The sequence below is a fragment of the Mustela putorius genome, unplaced genomic scaffold, assembly GCF_011764305.1.
Source record: "Mustela putorius furo isolate JIRA1106 unplaced genomic scaffold, ASM1176430v1.1 tig00003932_pilon_pilon_pilon:0A:0A, whole genome shotgun sequence".
Taxonomy (NCBI): Eukaryota; Metazoa; Chordata; class Mammalia; order Carnivora; family Mustelidae; genus Mustela; species Mustela putorius.
In genome coordinates this window covers 10,194,951-10,211,239 of record NW_025422077.1, presented here as the reverse complement: position 1 = coordinate 10,211,239, position 16,289 = coordinate 10,194,951, and the positions used below count along the sequence as shown (strand labels likewise).

General features: G+C 36.4%; 1 protein-coding gene across 1 annotated transcript in view; it reads left to right on the top strand.

Moving 5' to 3' along the window:
• TNKS (tankyrase) overlaps positions 1-16,289 on the top strand; it is a 207,911-nt gene that overhangs the window by 12,031 nt on the left and 179,591 nt on the right. The gene's annotated exons all lie outside the window — the stretch shown is intronic.

Below are 16,289 nucleotides of genomic sequence, written 5' to 3'. Positions count from 1 at the left end.
AAAAAATTCAAAATGGTCTTAGTATTATTTTGTAAGTAGTTTTGACTTTTCAGACTCCCAGAAAAGTCTCAGGGACCTCCAGACGTACCCACCACACTCTGAAAGCTGCTGAGCTTATGTAAGTGGTTCTTAATTTTGTTAACACTCTTTTTTGAGAATCTGATGAAAGGCATGAACATTCTCCCAAGAAAGATGAACAGCAAATTTTACACGTAATTTTCAGAGGATTACAAACATCTAGAGGCACTAGAGCTATATGGTTCTTAAACTGCATCAGAATCACCCCAAGGGCTTGTTGAAACAGATTGCTAAGACCACACTCCCAAAATTTCTCATTGAGTTGGTCTGGAGTAGAGTCTGAGAATTTGCATTTTTAACAAGTCTAATGTAATGCTGATGTTGATGTTCACTTTGTGAGTAGTGATTTTTAACTCTAGACCAATTAAGTCAAATCCAGAAGTAGGAGCAAGGCTTTTGCTTTTTACAAATCTCCTCTGGTGATTCTCACATGCAGAGTTGAGAATCACTCTTTGAGGATATGTGTAACATGGATTAAAACTCCCAAATCTAGGGGCGCCTGGGTGGCTCAGTGGGTTAGAGCCTCTACCTTCGGCTCAGGTCATGATCCCAGTGTCTTGGGATCGAGCATTGGGCTCTCGGCTCAGCGGGGAGCCTGCTTCCTCCTCTCTCTGCCTGCCTCTCTGTCTACTGTGATCTCTGTCTGTCAAATAAAAAAATAAAATCTTTAAAAAACAAAACAACAAAAAAAACCCCTCCCAAATCTAGTGATATTAAGAACATCTAATATTTGTAAAACCTTTTATGTTTTAGGAAGTATTTTGACAATTGTGACTCAGTGACTACTAAAGAGCCTATTACGTAGTTATTACCTCTGAGAAAAACCTGGCTAGGTATTCAAGAAATTGTAGTTTCATGGTTGTTTGGATTTTGAGTCTAGGAAGTTTGAGTCTAGGTAGTGAACTGAAAGGGTGATCACTGAAAGTTTTTTTTTAAGATTTTATTTATTTACTTGACAGAGATCACAAGTAGGCAGAGAGGCAGGCAGAGAGAGAGGGAGGAAGCAGGCTCCCTGCTGAGCAGAGGGCCTGATGAAGGGCTTCATCCCAGGACCCTGAGATCATGACCTGAGCCGAAGGCAGAAGCTTTAACCCACTGAGCCACCCAGTGCCCCTAACTGCAAGTTTTTAAGACAATGCTATACATATATTCCTAGAGAGTTTTTGTATATAGATACATGTGTTATGAAATTTACTTTACTAAAAGGTTCTACTAATTTATATTACTAACATACCCTTGACAACACCAGGTAAAACCCCTGTCATGTGTCATTGAGTCACTACCCCTCTACCACTCATAGATTAGTTTTGTTTACTTTTGAACTTGGTATGAATGATATTAGATAGTATATACTATATTGTGCGTGACTCCTCTCTCTTGTATAGTTGTAGTTGATTCATTTTCAGTGTTAGAAGGAATGCCATGGTTTGAATATTCTGGTACGTATCTGTTCTAGTGGTGATGATCATGTTTTTGTGAATATTGCTCCTCTGAACATATTTCTTAACTTTTTGATTAAAAAAACAGTTCATGTTTTAATATGCATTTCTTTGATTATATCTGGAGTACCTGGTTTTACTTTTTTAAATAATTTGTATTTCTTTTTTAGTGAATTGTTTTCTTCCCTTACACTTTTTTTTTTTTAACCTTTTGATGTTTTCTTATCATTGCAAATATTTTCCTGGTTTGCTTTTTAATTTTATTTCCAACTTTTCAAACCTGTTGCCTTTAATTTTTTTTTTAAGATTTTATTTATTAATTTGACAGAGATCACAAGCAGGCAGAGAGGCAGGCAGAGAGAGAGGAGGAAGCAGGCTCCCTGCTGAGCAGAGAGCCCGATGCGAGACTCGATCCCAGGACCCTGGGACCATGACCCGAGCCGAAGGCAGCGGCTCAACCCACTGAGCCACCGAGGCGCCCCTGACTTTTTTTGTTTGTTTGTTTTCTTCAATTTTATGTTTAAAAAGGTATTTCCATTCTGAAATCATGCAAATGTCCACCTCAGTTTTTTTATGGCTTCATTTTCTTATTTTGTACCTTAATCTGTTTTGAATTTATTTTGCTATATACTAAGAAGTAAGGATTTTAAGTTTTGGGTTTTTTTTTTCCTAAGCAGGTAGCCAGTTTCCTTGAGCCCTTTATTGTATAATAAGTACAACCATTAAAATAAAAATGAAGATGAAGTCTCTTAATTATAGTTGAAAGCAGAGGTATTCATTAGGGCACATTTTGCTTCTTTTTCTTTGAGTCCTCATTAACTGTTTGATTAATTCATTGTGCTGTATTTGACCTTTCTGTTTCTACTTTTATAGTGAAAGTATTTTCTGCAATAATATATTGAAATAAATGGAAGTAGACTAAAAACTCAGTGGAATTTCAGGAGTCCTTAGCTTTTCTGTCTGTCTTCTAACAGTGTTGTATATACAGATACATTTTGCAGTTTTCTGATACCTAAATTTGCATTGCAGAAATTTTAAATTATGCTGCTTTGATAGGGAACAGTCATAGTCTAACCCCCTGACATACAGAATTTAAAGGATTTTTAATTCTTATACTTCGGTTTTGAAGGATGATCCTGCTTCTCCATGGTTTTTGTGGTAGAAAATTAGTTGATTCCATGTTGTTGTCTGTTTGAGAATCTTTATTACTCTTTATTACTACCTCTCCGAACCACTCTGAACTTATTTTAGGTACTTGAATGTACTTCACACCTCTTGAACTTTGGATATACTCTATTTTGTCCTCCTTGGGACATTTATTCCAGTCCTTTTTTCTGCTTAACTACTTACTCTGTAGAATTTAGCTCAGGATATCACTTCATTGGGGACGCTTTCCTACCACCAGCTTAGTTAAGTTTATATGGCTGTGTGCTCTTTGTAACAACCTACATGTTGCAATTATTTGCTGGAATGTTCATTGTTCAGTGTTCCTGGAGATCTCACACACACAAACACACACACACACACACACCCATCCCTAAATCCATTTTTCATCATGCTGAAGTATTTTGATGAAATCACTTTCAACTAGTATCTTTTTGTGTTCAGCTTTGAGATTTTACATATCTGAGATTAATTTTACTCTTTCATGTAAATGAAAAACTGGCTGTATATGAAATTAAGCATCAAAATGCTTTTCCTTAAAATAAAGAAGGTTGACTTTAATCTGAAGTCAAAAAGTTTGTCTTTTCTTGCTGAAAAGTTTAGAAATTTCATTGCCTTTAATATTGCCAGATTGCACAAAACATGTCCATCCATTCTGTTTAGTGCTTTATGAACTCTTATTAATCTGAAACTTTACATTTTCCTTTAATTCTGAGAAGTACTGTCATTATTTCTATGCATGTATAAATCTTATCTTCCCGTCCTCTACCTCTCTGCCTTCTCTTTATCCCCATCAGATACTTACTGGGCTAGTTCTTCAACCTTTTTTTTTTTTTTAATGAGGAATTTATTCTTTATTTCATTACTATTCAATCAATTCATTATATATTTTAGTTTTCCACTTACATTTTTCATGACAATATTTCCAGTTGGTTTTACCTGAATGATTTTTGTTCTCATGTCATGCTTTCAGTATTCTCCATTATTTTCTCTTGAAGCATTTAATTTGCCAGTTTTAAACGTCTTTTTTTGTTTTGTTTTGTTTTGGTCTATTAATTCTGCTTTTAGTTTATTGTTCTTTCATGGTGCTTGCACTCCTCAGACATGTTATTTTCCACTGTGAGCTTACATTGCCTTAAAACCAACAGTTGGGCCAGTATTGCATTGTTATGGGAGAATGAGTTTGATAGGGGTCAGGTTTAGGGGTTGTGAAAGCCTGTGTTCTGTTTTGGTCCTCCAGGTGTTTTGAGGTAAATAGGGACATACCTCAGGGTAGAGAGGCTCTAGGTGGGAATTTTTGCTCAATTCCGCCCCAGTTGCACACAATTTCTCTCACTCTTATCTTTTCAAAGTGTTGTCACCTTCAGTGTATTGCCTAATTAGGAGTCTACCTCTACTTTCCTTCCCACCTCAACTAAGTTCTACTATTTTACCTTGGTGTTACTCCTTTTCTGTTGGCTAGAACTGGGCTGGAAATACTGCTTTATATTCCACAGTGGCATAGGGGACAATGTGACTGTGTTGAGGAGTAAAAGGACACAATTAGGACATTTTCCTCTTGCTTCTCCTCTGTCCAGGATACCTGATCTATCTCTTAAGCTGATGTTTCTTCTCACAGCGATACTTAAATATTTTCTTTTTCTTCCTCAAGGGATGATTTCTTAAACTGTTTTGTTGTTGTTGTTTAGGTTGGAATCTGAGATTTATCTCTTCCTTTCTGCTTCTCACTTGGGTTTAGGGAACCAAAATGTCAAGAACCAAGAATGTCAAATACATTCTTGACTATACTTGCTAATTAATACTATTTTATCTACCCATAAATGCTTTTCTAAATCAGTTTCTACAAAGTGGAAAAATTAATTGGTGAGATGCTTCCTTTGACAGATGAAAAACATGGAACTTCATTGACATTGAATTCATTCTGTAGTTTGTTTTCTAAATTGTTATTTTAGAAATAGCAGGTTGATAATGCTGAAGAAAGTAAGTAGGTTCTTCTTCTGTTTTATAGCCTAATTTTTTCTAATGTTTTTAGACAGAATAATGAACAATTTACATCTGTCATTAAGTACCTTTTTATCCATCACAGCTTAGCTTTTGTGGTTTCCTTTGATAATAAGAAAAACAGTGATATATGGGAGAGTTCATGAGTTATTTCCTAAATATTCTCAAACTTATTTTGCTCTTATTTTGAGTATCTTTTGAGTATAATTAGATCTTTCTACCCTTAAGGAAAAAAATTAAAATGAATAAATATGGGAGATGTAATATAAATTTTTTCATTGAGTATATAAGTGTAGGTCAATGGATTTCATAGTTGAAATGATATACAGTGGTTGTTGCTTTTGTTGACAGTCTAATTAGGTAAAAAATATCTTTAGGCTATAACTTTGTTACCATAAATAATAAGATCACTTTAAAATACTCCAAACACCTTAGGTTTCTCATGTTTTATTATGTTTCAGAAATCACAGTTGTTAGTTACAAGATTTAATATTGGTCAGGGTTGTTCCTTGGAAGCTTTAATTTTAGTAGGTTTAAAATATTGAACATAGGGGCACCTGGGTGGCTCATTCATTAGGGGTCTGCCTTCCGCTCAGGTCATGATCCTAGGGTCCTGGGATTGAGCCCCACCCACATCAGGCTCCCTGTTCAACAGGAAGCCTGCTTCTCCCTCTCTCACCCACCCCCCTTTCTTACTGTGTCTCTCTCTGTCAAATAAATAAATAAATAAAGAAATATTGGGGGCGCCTGGGTGGCTCAGTGGGTTAAAGCCTCTGCCATCGGCTCTGCTCATGATCCCAGCGTCCTGGGATCGAGCCCCGCATCGGGCTCTCTGTTCAGCGGGGAGCCTGCTTCCTCCTTTCTCTCTGCCTGCCTCTCCATCTACTTGTGATCTCTGTCTGTCAAATAAATAAATAAAAATCTTAAAAAAAAAAAAAAAAAGAAATGCTGAACATAAGTGAAACAATTTTCTATCTCTAAACTTGGACTTGGTGAAGAGATGCCAGATGACCTTACATTTGATATTGAAGCATTTTTGAATGGCCTTAATTTAAACTCTAACATTAGAATAAGGAAAACAGTTAAGTATACTTTTAATGGAAGCAACGTGAGTTTACCCCATGGTGATTCACAGAAACTATATCAGGTGAGATGTTGCACAGAGAAAAACTTTATTTGCAGCAAATAAGGAGATCATGTGGAATAGATTCCAAAGCTGGGACTCCCCGAGAGGGTGAATGGGTACTTTTCGTTTAGGGTTAGGATGAATGTTTAGATAGGAAAGCCTTGTCAGATATGTGGAGGTTGTATAAGGTTAAGCATATGCCTTAAGGAAACATTTGTACGCATGTAAATAAGGCTGAGGCTCTTCCTTGGGTGGAGATTTTAGTATTATAATGAGATGAAGGTAATTTCCTCTCATCCAGGGGTCACTCCACAGTCCATCAGAATAGGCGCATATCAGGGATTTGGGTCAACTCTGGGTAGTTGCCATCATCTGAGGGGTGGTTTTGGGTTTCATTTGTCTGAGTTAAGAGGTAAGCCAGAGGAGCGGGGTGGCTCAGTGGAGTAAAGCCTCTGCCTTCAGCTCTGCTCTGGTAATGATCTCAGGGTCCTGGGATCAAGGCCCCGGCCCCCGCCCCCACCCTTCCGAGTTGGGCTCGCTGCTCAGCAGGGAGCTTGCTTCCCTTCCTCTCTCTCTGCCTACTTGTGATCTCTGTCAAATAAATAAAAATCTTAAAAAAAAAAAAAAAAAGAGGTAAGCCAGAAGGAAATGCTTAAGGAAAAATGTGAGACAAAGGTTAGTCAGTACAAGTAGGTGGGCAGTACAGGACAGGTCTTGGGATCTAACTGGTGACATATTAAGGTCAGGCTTTGTGTTATGAATTTAGGTTTTCCTCACAGAATCAGCACAATGATTTCCACATAGTATATTTTAAAATTTCTTAGAATATATAAAATAATGCAGTTCTTTCTCACACTGTTTAGGGGAAAGCAAGTGCTGCAGTTTACAAAATAAGTTCACATTACTTAGTTCAGTAGAGAAGAGCAGTTTCATCTGGGTGAACTTTTTATTGCTACCTGCTTGCCTGGACCCTTCTCCAAGTGGCGCCTCCATAAACCGAGCTGCTCAGGCTAGAAGCTTGGGAGCCAGTCGTTGTTGTCTTTCCTTTTGGCCGGTCTGTACTGCTGCTGTCTATTCCACGCCGCCATCAATTCTTGCCCGGACGGTGGCAGGTTTTTCTTAGCCTGTTTCTCTGATTTTGCCAGTGACCCTCTCCATTCTGTTTTTCACATAGCCAACCGATAATCCTTTTAAGACTTAAATACAATCAAGTAATTTCTCTCATAATGGACTTCCAACATACTTAAAATCCAAACTTCTTACCCACGACTTAGAAAGCTGGGACAGATACTGTTGGTTATTCACCCAAAAGTTCATTTTCTCCTTTATCTTCAATAACAGATCTTAGATTTTGTAGAAGGCTGCGTGTGCCCAGTTTAAAAAAAAAAAAAATTGACTTTCCAGACTTAGGGGAGCTGGACAGATGACTCATTTTTGGCTAATGAGATATAAATGAAAATATCTTAGAGAGGCTTCCTTAAAAATAAAGACTCTGAGAAAGCCTTTTTCTTCTCCCTTTTCCCTCTTCTTTCTTATGTGGGAACCTGAATATGTATGACACTCTTTTGTGACCCTGAGGAACCAATAAGGAGAAGAGAGCCTATGCATGCTGTAAGCGTGCCAGAGTGGAAGAATGTTTACAAGCTCTTGTTAAGCTTATATATGAGACTGAATTGCCTCTGACCGGACAAGTTTAGTGAGATATATGGAGTCTCTACCTTTTTTTTTTTTTTTTTTTGAGGTTTCACAAATGAAGTATATCATTATTTGTAGCTGGGTGTGTTCCTCACTGATAAAGGCTCTTCAAGATCTGGCTCTTGCCTGTCTTCTGACCTCTTTTTGCCGTTACTGCCTCTGGTCACATTAGCTGGCAGACAAATCTTGGCTGACAGACTCCTTCCTGCTCGGATCCAGACTCCTCATGACTCAAAGGCTCTGTGTGATCTGGTTTTATTGACTGCCCCTAATGTACCACTGCCCTCTCTGTCCTAGGATGAAAAAAAAAAAAAAAAACCTTAAAATACCCCCAAATCCTTGAGAAATATGTGTGAGATACTAATGAGGAAACAACACAAAATGAGAGCTCTGAATTTGAGGAGAGGTATGTATATGATATACGTGGATATACATGATACATGGTATATCATTTCCATGGATTAGAAGACTCAGTATCGTAAATTTGTCAGCTTTATAGAATTAATTCTAACCAATGAGCTTTAAAAACTTCTTTTCTAGCACATTTCTTTGTGGAACTTAAAGATAATTGCATTGAACATCAAAAAGCAATAGTCGCCAGGATAATTTTTTAAGAGAAACAAGGGGGATTGACACTGCCCTACTTGGTATTTTAGACTTTCTTTGAAGTTAAACTATTAAACAAACTGACCAACCAAAGAGAAAAGATGTGAAAAACATAAAATTAGATCTGTAACTCCCAGCATATATACAGGTAGATTAAAGATGTAAACATGGAAAGCAGGGGCACCTGGGTGGCTCAGGGGGGATCGCCTGGACTCCCTAGAATCCAGGGACTCTAGGGAGTCTGCTTCTCCCTCTCCTTCTGCCCTCTCTCTGCTCATGCTCTCTTTGTGTCTCTCAAATAAATAAAAGCTTCAAAAAAAAGAAGTGGAAAGCAGAATTATAAAAGGAATCTAGGGGAAAATGTATGAACAGTGTAGGAATAGAAAGGATTTCTTATAGACTTTGTCGAAAGCAGTGTAGGGGAAGATTGATATGTTTTATTATGTTCAAGTTTAAAACTTGTCTGAAGTCAAACATAAATAAAGTGTCAAGATAAGCCATAAGCAAAATAATGTGTTTTTAATGCATGTAACCAATATAAGATTAGTGTTTAGGATATATAAAGATCAACAAAATAATAAGAAAAGGCAAAAAAAGACTGACAATGAACTGAAGGCTAACAAATGAAACTTGAATGATCAGTAAAGATATAAACAGATATTTGTATCAGTATGCATGGGTTCAGCTCCAAATATTCCAAAATTCAACTAACAGAAACTTAAGCCTGAGGATGTTTATTTCCCGCTTGACAAGTCTAGAGGTAGGAAGTTCAAGAGTTGGTCGGATACTCTGAGCACAGTAGGGTTCTATGCTAGGATTTTCGTAATTCTGTTGACCTTCTCATCATGATATCAGCAGCTCTGAATGTCACAACCTTACTGAGAATTTTCTAGAAGTAGGAAGGGAGAGAGGAGAAAGGATCCTTTTTGTTTTACATATCTTCTGTTAGCAGGGAGAAAAGTCTTTCCAGAAGCTTCTAGGTTTTCCATTCTGTCTCCTTGCCAGTCATCGCCAAAGAGGAATAAAAAATCACCTTTCTGGCTTAGAGGAATCAGGACTCATTCCTTGTGGGAAAGGTTTACCTTCTCTTTGCTAATATAGTACATTTTTTTTTTTTTTTTTAGATTTTATTTATTTGACAGACAGATCACAAGTAGACAGAGACACAGACAGAGAGGCAGGCAGAGAGGAGGAAGCAGTCTCCCCACTGAGCAGAGAGCCCGATGATGCGGGCCTCGATCCCAGGACCCTGAGATCATGACCCGAGCCGAAGGCAGAGGTTCTACCCACTGAGCCACTCAGGCGCCCGCTAATATAGTACATTCTTACTGATTCCTGAGCAATAATTGAGTTTCCATGGGCCAGCAAGAAGAGGGGATAATTGCCACAACTATTAATTTCACTAATAGAGATTGAAGATCATGTGATAGTGACAGTATAATATAAGTATATATAATAACATGGAATATGAACAGATCAAATATAAATAAATTAATGTGAAATATATAAACTTACATGTTTAAAAACATGTATATGAAAAGTATAAAAATACGGACAAGTATATCAAACATTGAGTTTATGTAACGGGGTCTTTGGGGAAGAAAGGAGAAGAGTAGGATTAGGAGAGATTTCAGCTGTATTAATATATTCAGTTTTCTAAAAAAAAGTACAAATATCTGAACCAAGAAAATGTAAATTAAGCAATGCATTTCTTATTTTTGCCTCTTTGTTTGTAAAGATTATAAGTATGTGTTCATGTACACAGGATAGGGAAATGGGTGTACTCAAGCATTTTCGTTAAAAATGAAAATTGATGGATTGAATTAGAGGACAGTTTGGCAACATATGAAATTTTAAACATGTATCCTTTGACCTAATCCTTCTGCTTTAAGGAATTTATCTTAAAGAACTGGACAGGGACGCCTGGGTGGCTCAGTTGGTTAAGCAGCTGCCTTCAGCTCAGGCCATGATCCCAGCGTCCTGGGATCGAGTCCCACATCGGGCTCCTTGCTCAGCAGGGAGCCTGCTTCTCCCTCTGCCTCTGCCTGCCGTTCTGTCTGCCTGTGCTCGCTCTCTTCCCTCTCTCTCTCTCTGATAAATAAATAAAATCTTTAAAAAAAAAAATTAAAAATTAAAAAAAAAAAACATTTAAAGAACTGGACAGATATATGAAGATATGTATACAAGAATATTTTACCTTTTTTTTATAATGGCAAATCTTCTTTTTATAATGGTGAAACCACCCAACTAAATAAATTGTGACATATCCATGTATTAAAAATCTAAGTAATTCATAAGAAAAGGATGTATACATTTTAAATTTTTACCTGAAAAAATATCTGAGATAGTTGAAAAGCAAAAAGGCAGAGTGAAGATGTTAAAACATATACACACACAAAAAAAGAAATCTGGAGGTTTTAATCATCAAATGTTCATGCTGGTTATTTCTGGATGATGATGGCATTACAGAAGATTTTCCTTTGTGAAAATTTGGTGTTTTGTTTAAATATTTAAAAATATCTCTGGTATTTTTATAGTTGGAAGAGCCTTCATATGTTTTCTTTTTGTAAATTAAAAATACAAAATTAAAAGCTACTCACTTGCTCTTTGATTTAATTATGATGAAGTAAGTAACATTATGTATATTCATGTAATCAGCAAATATTTTGCTGAAGCCATACTGTGTATCAGGCACTATTTTTTTTTAAAAGATTTTATTTATTTATTTGATAGATTACAAGTAGTCAGAGAGGCAAGCAGGGAGAGAGGAGGAGGCAGGCTCCCTGCTGAGCAGAGAGCCCTCTATCCCAGAACCCTGAGACCACGATCTGAGCCCAGGGCAGAGGCTTTAACGCACTGAGCCACCCAGGCACCCCTGGGCACTATTTTTGATGCTGGAGACACACACTGGCTCATGAGATCATTCTTACACAAGAATACCTTTTTTTTATGGAACATCTTGAGTGGTGAGTTATATAAAAGGCAAATAGGTAAATGAACAAGGTAACTTCAGGTAGTGATTATATGCAGAAAGAAAGTAAAACTGAGTGATACTGAAAATAATGATGGAAAAGTATGTGTACATGCATAGGTGACTTTAAATTGATTGGTCAGGCAGAGTCCACCGAATTGCTTATCTTTGGGCTGATAATTCGGTGGCAAAAGGAGCTAGGGGAGTGAAGATCCCAGGTGCAAATTCTCAAAGAACAGTGCAAAGTCGCCTAGGCTGAAAGGAGTTTGTCATATTCAGGGAACAGAAAGTGAAAGACAGGGCAAATGAAACTCAGTGACATGGGAGAGGGGAGAGGGGTCAGCTCACATAGAGCCTTGTAGATCCTAAGGAGTTTGTAGTAATATCATATGTGTTATGGGAGCCCACTGCAAGATTTTCAGCAGGGAAATGACCTCATCTGATACATGCCTTGGAAAGATCACTCGCCTACTGTGTTAACAATGTAGGGCAGCAGATGTGACAGTAGAGAGACTATCAGAAGTATATGCTGTTAGAAGGCTGTATGCGGAAGTCTAGACAGGAGATTATGGAATTGGAAGCCGAGATGTAGCACTGGGGAGTAGACAGAATTGAGATGTGTATTTAGAAGCGAGGCTCATGAATATCAGCACTGAAGGAAAGAATTACTTAACAAAATGAGGATAATGGTATCTCTCACAGGGTGTTATCATAAGGAGATGATGCATGTCAAGTATTTGGCATACTTTTTGACACATGTAAGAGCTTACTAAATGTTCGTTACTTACCATTATTGTTATTTTTAGTGTTGTCAAGAATAGGGCATGTACTTGGAGCAAAAAGTTTTTCCTGTAAAAGCTAAATTATCCCTCTAGTGTAACTCAGTAGCATATGCTGTGTGTTGGTAAAGATCAGGGAATTACAGTCTTTTTAGTGACCTTTGCTGGATCAGAGAGAGAAGGTATATTGGTTTTCCTTCTGTCCTTCCTTACACTGAGCCATAAATACATGGATAAGTAGCAACTGTGTATAAGTGGCAACATTAAAAAATTGTGATTTAGCTATTTTTTTAATCATGTGGTTGCTTAATGAAATGTGACACTGAAAGTCTTGTCTGCGGTATGTGTCTGTAATGCTTTTACTTTTGGTTGTTTTCCAAAGAGTTAATTAGCGATAAGTTACTTCAAATTCTATGCAGTTCTTTGACTGTGATCCTAATTACTATTTTTATTTTGGTTCTTTAGACCCAAATAAGCAATTCAATTATAGGGATAATTATGACTACAAACCTTGTTTGTGAAACAGAGGCCTTGTATAACCATCAGAGATAATGAATTCTCTCTATGTGTGAAAATAGTGTATAAGCATTTAACATTATAGAATGATGAATGACCAGTTATGATTCATACTCAATGGAACAGATAAAATATATGTTCTAACTAAACTTTATGTTTTAAATAAGCTTTTCTAAATTACTAAGTACTAAATTTCTAAGCCATTTAAATAGGGGACTGTTGGGTGGATAATAAAACCTCTGATTTAATAATATATTTTATTAATGCAAGACCAAGTTAAAAGAGATAATTCCTTCATTGTCTACTGATTTTGACTCTTTACTTCCATGTTCTTTTATAAACATGTATGTGTACACGATTAGATAAATTTTATACAAAATTGTTTTTATATAATAGGAAAACAGATAAAGAGAAAAGGAAATTCTATAATCCCACTACTTAGTGATTTAATCTTTTTTCTATCTTCAAATATACATGTGTATATATATTTTTCCCCCGTATTTTGTTTTATATATTTTTAATCTAAAAGACTAATTACTCTAAAAACAATTTTCCATGTTTTTGTGTTAACATCCTGTGTTTTCTTGCATTTATGGTTTCTACTTTTTACATTTTTTTAAACTAAAGTAAAATATACAAATTTAAAAATTTTAAATTTTATTTTAAAATAAAATTTACCCTTTTAGCCATTTTTAATGTATAATTCAGTGGCATTAAGTATATTCACAATGTTCAAGAGCATCCTTTTAGTATAGGATAATGTCATATGAAAAACCATCGTTTATTTAACAGAGTCTTTATTGTTGGACATCTGAATTATTTCCATGATTTTCCATAAATAATGCTTTGATAAACATCTTGATGCAGTCTTGGTTCAGCTAATGCTAAATTTTTTTTTTTTTAATGTGGTACCAGTTTATACTCACTATCTGTATGTGAGCACAATTCCATTACCCTGCACTCTGTTTCATACCAAGCATTTTTTGGTTTGCTTTTTATATTTTAGATCTAAAAGTATTAGTAAAAAGTAAATACACTCTTTGCCATTTTGCTTCAGATTTGTAATGGATACTTATAAAAATGCCAGGTGATAAGTTTTTAAAAAAAGGATCTTATTTTAGGTTACTTGTTTATTATTGAAGAAAGGAAATTATCGTTCTCAAATATTATCAATGCATTGATTAGGGAAATGTGAGTTTGCCTTGCAGACTTTATTCAAATCCATAGAAATCATGAAACCTTCATGAGCAAGGAAGGCATCTATGGCCCGATGGAGAGTAAGGTTGTGATAATAGGGTGAAGGACACTGAAGTTAGAGAAATAAACAGAACCTAACATCTGTAAAGTTGTGCAGGTATTAAGAAACGAACAGCAAGATGGGGATAGTTATATTTAGCATGTATCCTATACTTTTGGGATTTCAGTTAGTGATACAGAATTGACCTCTTTTCACTGAAAATTTTCAACTGAATTTGAAGGATATTTTCTATGGAAACCCAGTTCTGACTTTGTAATATGGATCTGTGGAAAATGTCTTTTACTTGGGAGACTTTTTCTTAGAGCTTGTTTTCCTGGATTTAATGAATTTCTGTAGATAGTATGGAGAACATATCTTGAAATAAATCTTTTTTTCTATATTCCTCGTAGTGTTCATTTAGTTTATATGCATAAAATGAAGGAAGATATGACCATTTTATTCTTTCAGTTTTATTTTTATTTTTTTAAATTTTTTATTTTTTATAAACATATATTTTTATCCCCAGGGGTACAGGTCTGTGAATCACCAGGTTTACATACTTCACAGCATTCACCAAAGCACATACCCACCCCAATGTCCATAATCCCACCCCCTTCTCCCAACCTCCCTCCCCCCAGCAACCCTCAGTTTGTTTTGTGAGATTAAGAGTCACTTATGGTTTGTCTCCCTCCCAATTCCATCTTGTTTCATTGATTCTTCTTCTACCCACTTAAGCCCCCATGTTGCATCACCACTTCCTCATATCAGGGAGATCATATGATAGTTGTCTTTCTTTGCTTGACTTATTTCGCTAAGCATGATACGCTCTAGTTCCATCCATGTTGTTGCAAATGGCAAGATTTCATTTCTTTTGATGGCTGCATAGTAATCCATTGTGTATATATACCACATCTTCTTGATCCATTCATCTGTTGATGGACATCTAGGTTCTTTCCATAGTTTGGCTATTGTGGACATTGCTGCTATAAGCATTCGGGTGCATGTGCCCCTTTGGATCACTACGTTTGTATCTTTAGGGTAAATACCCAGTAGTGCTATTGCTGGGTCATAGGGCAGTTCTATTTTCAACATTTTGAGGAACCTCCATGCTGTTTTCCAGAGTGGCAGCTTGCATTCCCACCAACAGTGTAGGAGGGTTCCCCTTTCTCCACATCCTCGCCAGCATCTGTCATTTCCTGACTTGTTGATTTTAGCCATTCTGACTGGTGTGAGGTGATACCTCATTGTGGTTTTGATTTGTATTTCCCTGATGCCCAGTGATATGGAGCACTTTTTCATGTGTCTGTTGGCCATCTGGATGTCTTCTTTGCAGAAATGTCTGTTCATGTCCTCTGCCCATTTTTTGATTGGATTATTTGATCTTTGGGTGTTGAGTTTGCTAAGTTCTTTATAGATTTTGGACACTAGTCCTTTATCTGATATGTCATTTGCAAATATCTTCTCCAATTCTGTCAGTTGTCTTTTGATTTTATTAACTGTTTCCTTTGCTGTGCAAAAGCTTTTGATCTTGATGAAATCCCAATAGTTCATTTTTGCCCTTGCTTCCCTTGCCTTTGGCGATGTTCCTAGGAAGATGTTGCTGCTGAGGTCGAAGAGGTTGCTGCCTGTGTTCTCCTCAAGGATTTTGATGGATTCCTTTCGCACATTGAGGTCCTTCATCCATTTTGAGTCTATTTTCATGTGTGGTATAAGAAAATGGTCCAATTTCATTTTTCTGCATGTGGCTGTCCAATTTTCCCAGCACCATTTATTGAAGAGGCTGTCTTTTTTCCATTGGACATTCTTTCCTGCTTTGTCGAAGATGAGTTGACCATAGAGTTGAGGGTCTATTTCTGGGCTCTCTATTCTGTTCCATTGATCTATGTGTCTGTTTTTGTGCCAGTACCATGCTGTCTTGATGATGACAGCTTTGTAATAGAGCTTGAAGTGCGGAATTGTGATGCCACCAACTTTGGCTTTCTTTTTCAATAGTCCTTTGGCTATTCGAGGTCTTTTCTGGTTCCATATAAATTTTAGAATTATTTGTTCCATTTCTTTGAAAAAGATGGATTGTACTTTGATAGGAATTGCATTAAATGTGTAGATTGCTTTAGGTAGCATAGACATTTTCACAATATTTATTTTTCCAATCCAGGAGCATGGAACATTTTTCCATTTCTTTGTGTCTTCCTCAATTTCTTTCATGAGTACTTTATAGTTTTCTGAGTATAGATTCTGTGCCTCTTTGGTTAGGTTTATTTTCAGTTTTATTTTTGATGCCACTTTCTAACTACATTACACAGTAAGTAATAACATGCAGGTAGTGATACTTAGTAAGACCAAATAAAATTTCAGGTAGGAACGAAAGAATCATTAAGAACGATATTAGCTTCTAAAGATAAAACCCTAATGCTTACAGTCTTCTTTCTTCTTAATCCATTGCAGTGTGGCTTGTAATTCATCAGTGCACTATAATTTAAAATTGTCAGTGGCTTTTTTACCCCTCTAAATCCTTATCATGCTGTACTTCGCATAGTGTTGTTGTCCTTTGACTTCCATAATGTACTTTCTTGGTAATTTTTACTTTTCTCATTGTGTGCCTGGTCCTTCCACTGATTCAGATCCGTTTTTTTCCCCCCACTTTTTCTATCTGAAAATTGTTATTTCCTATCAGTTT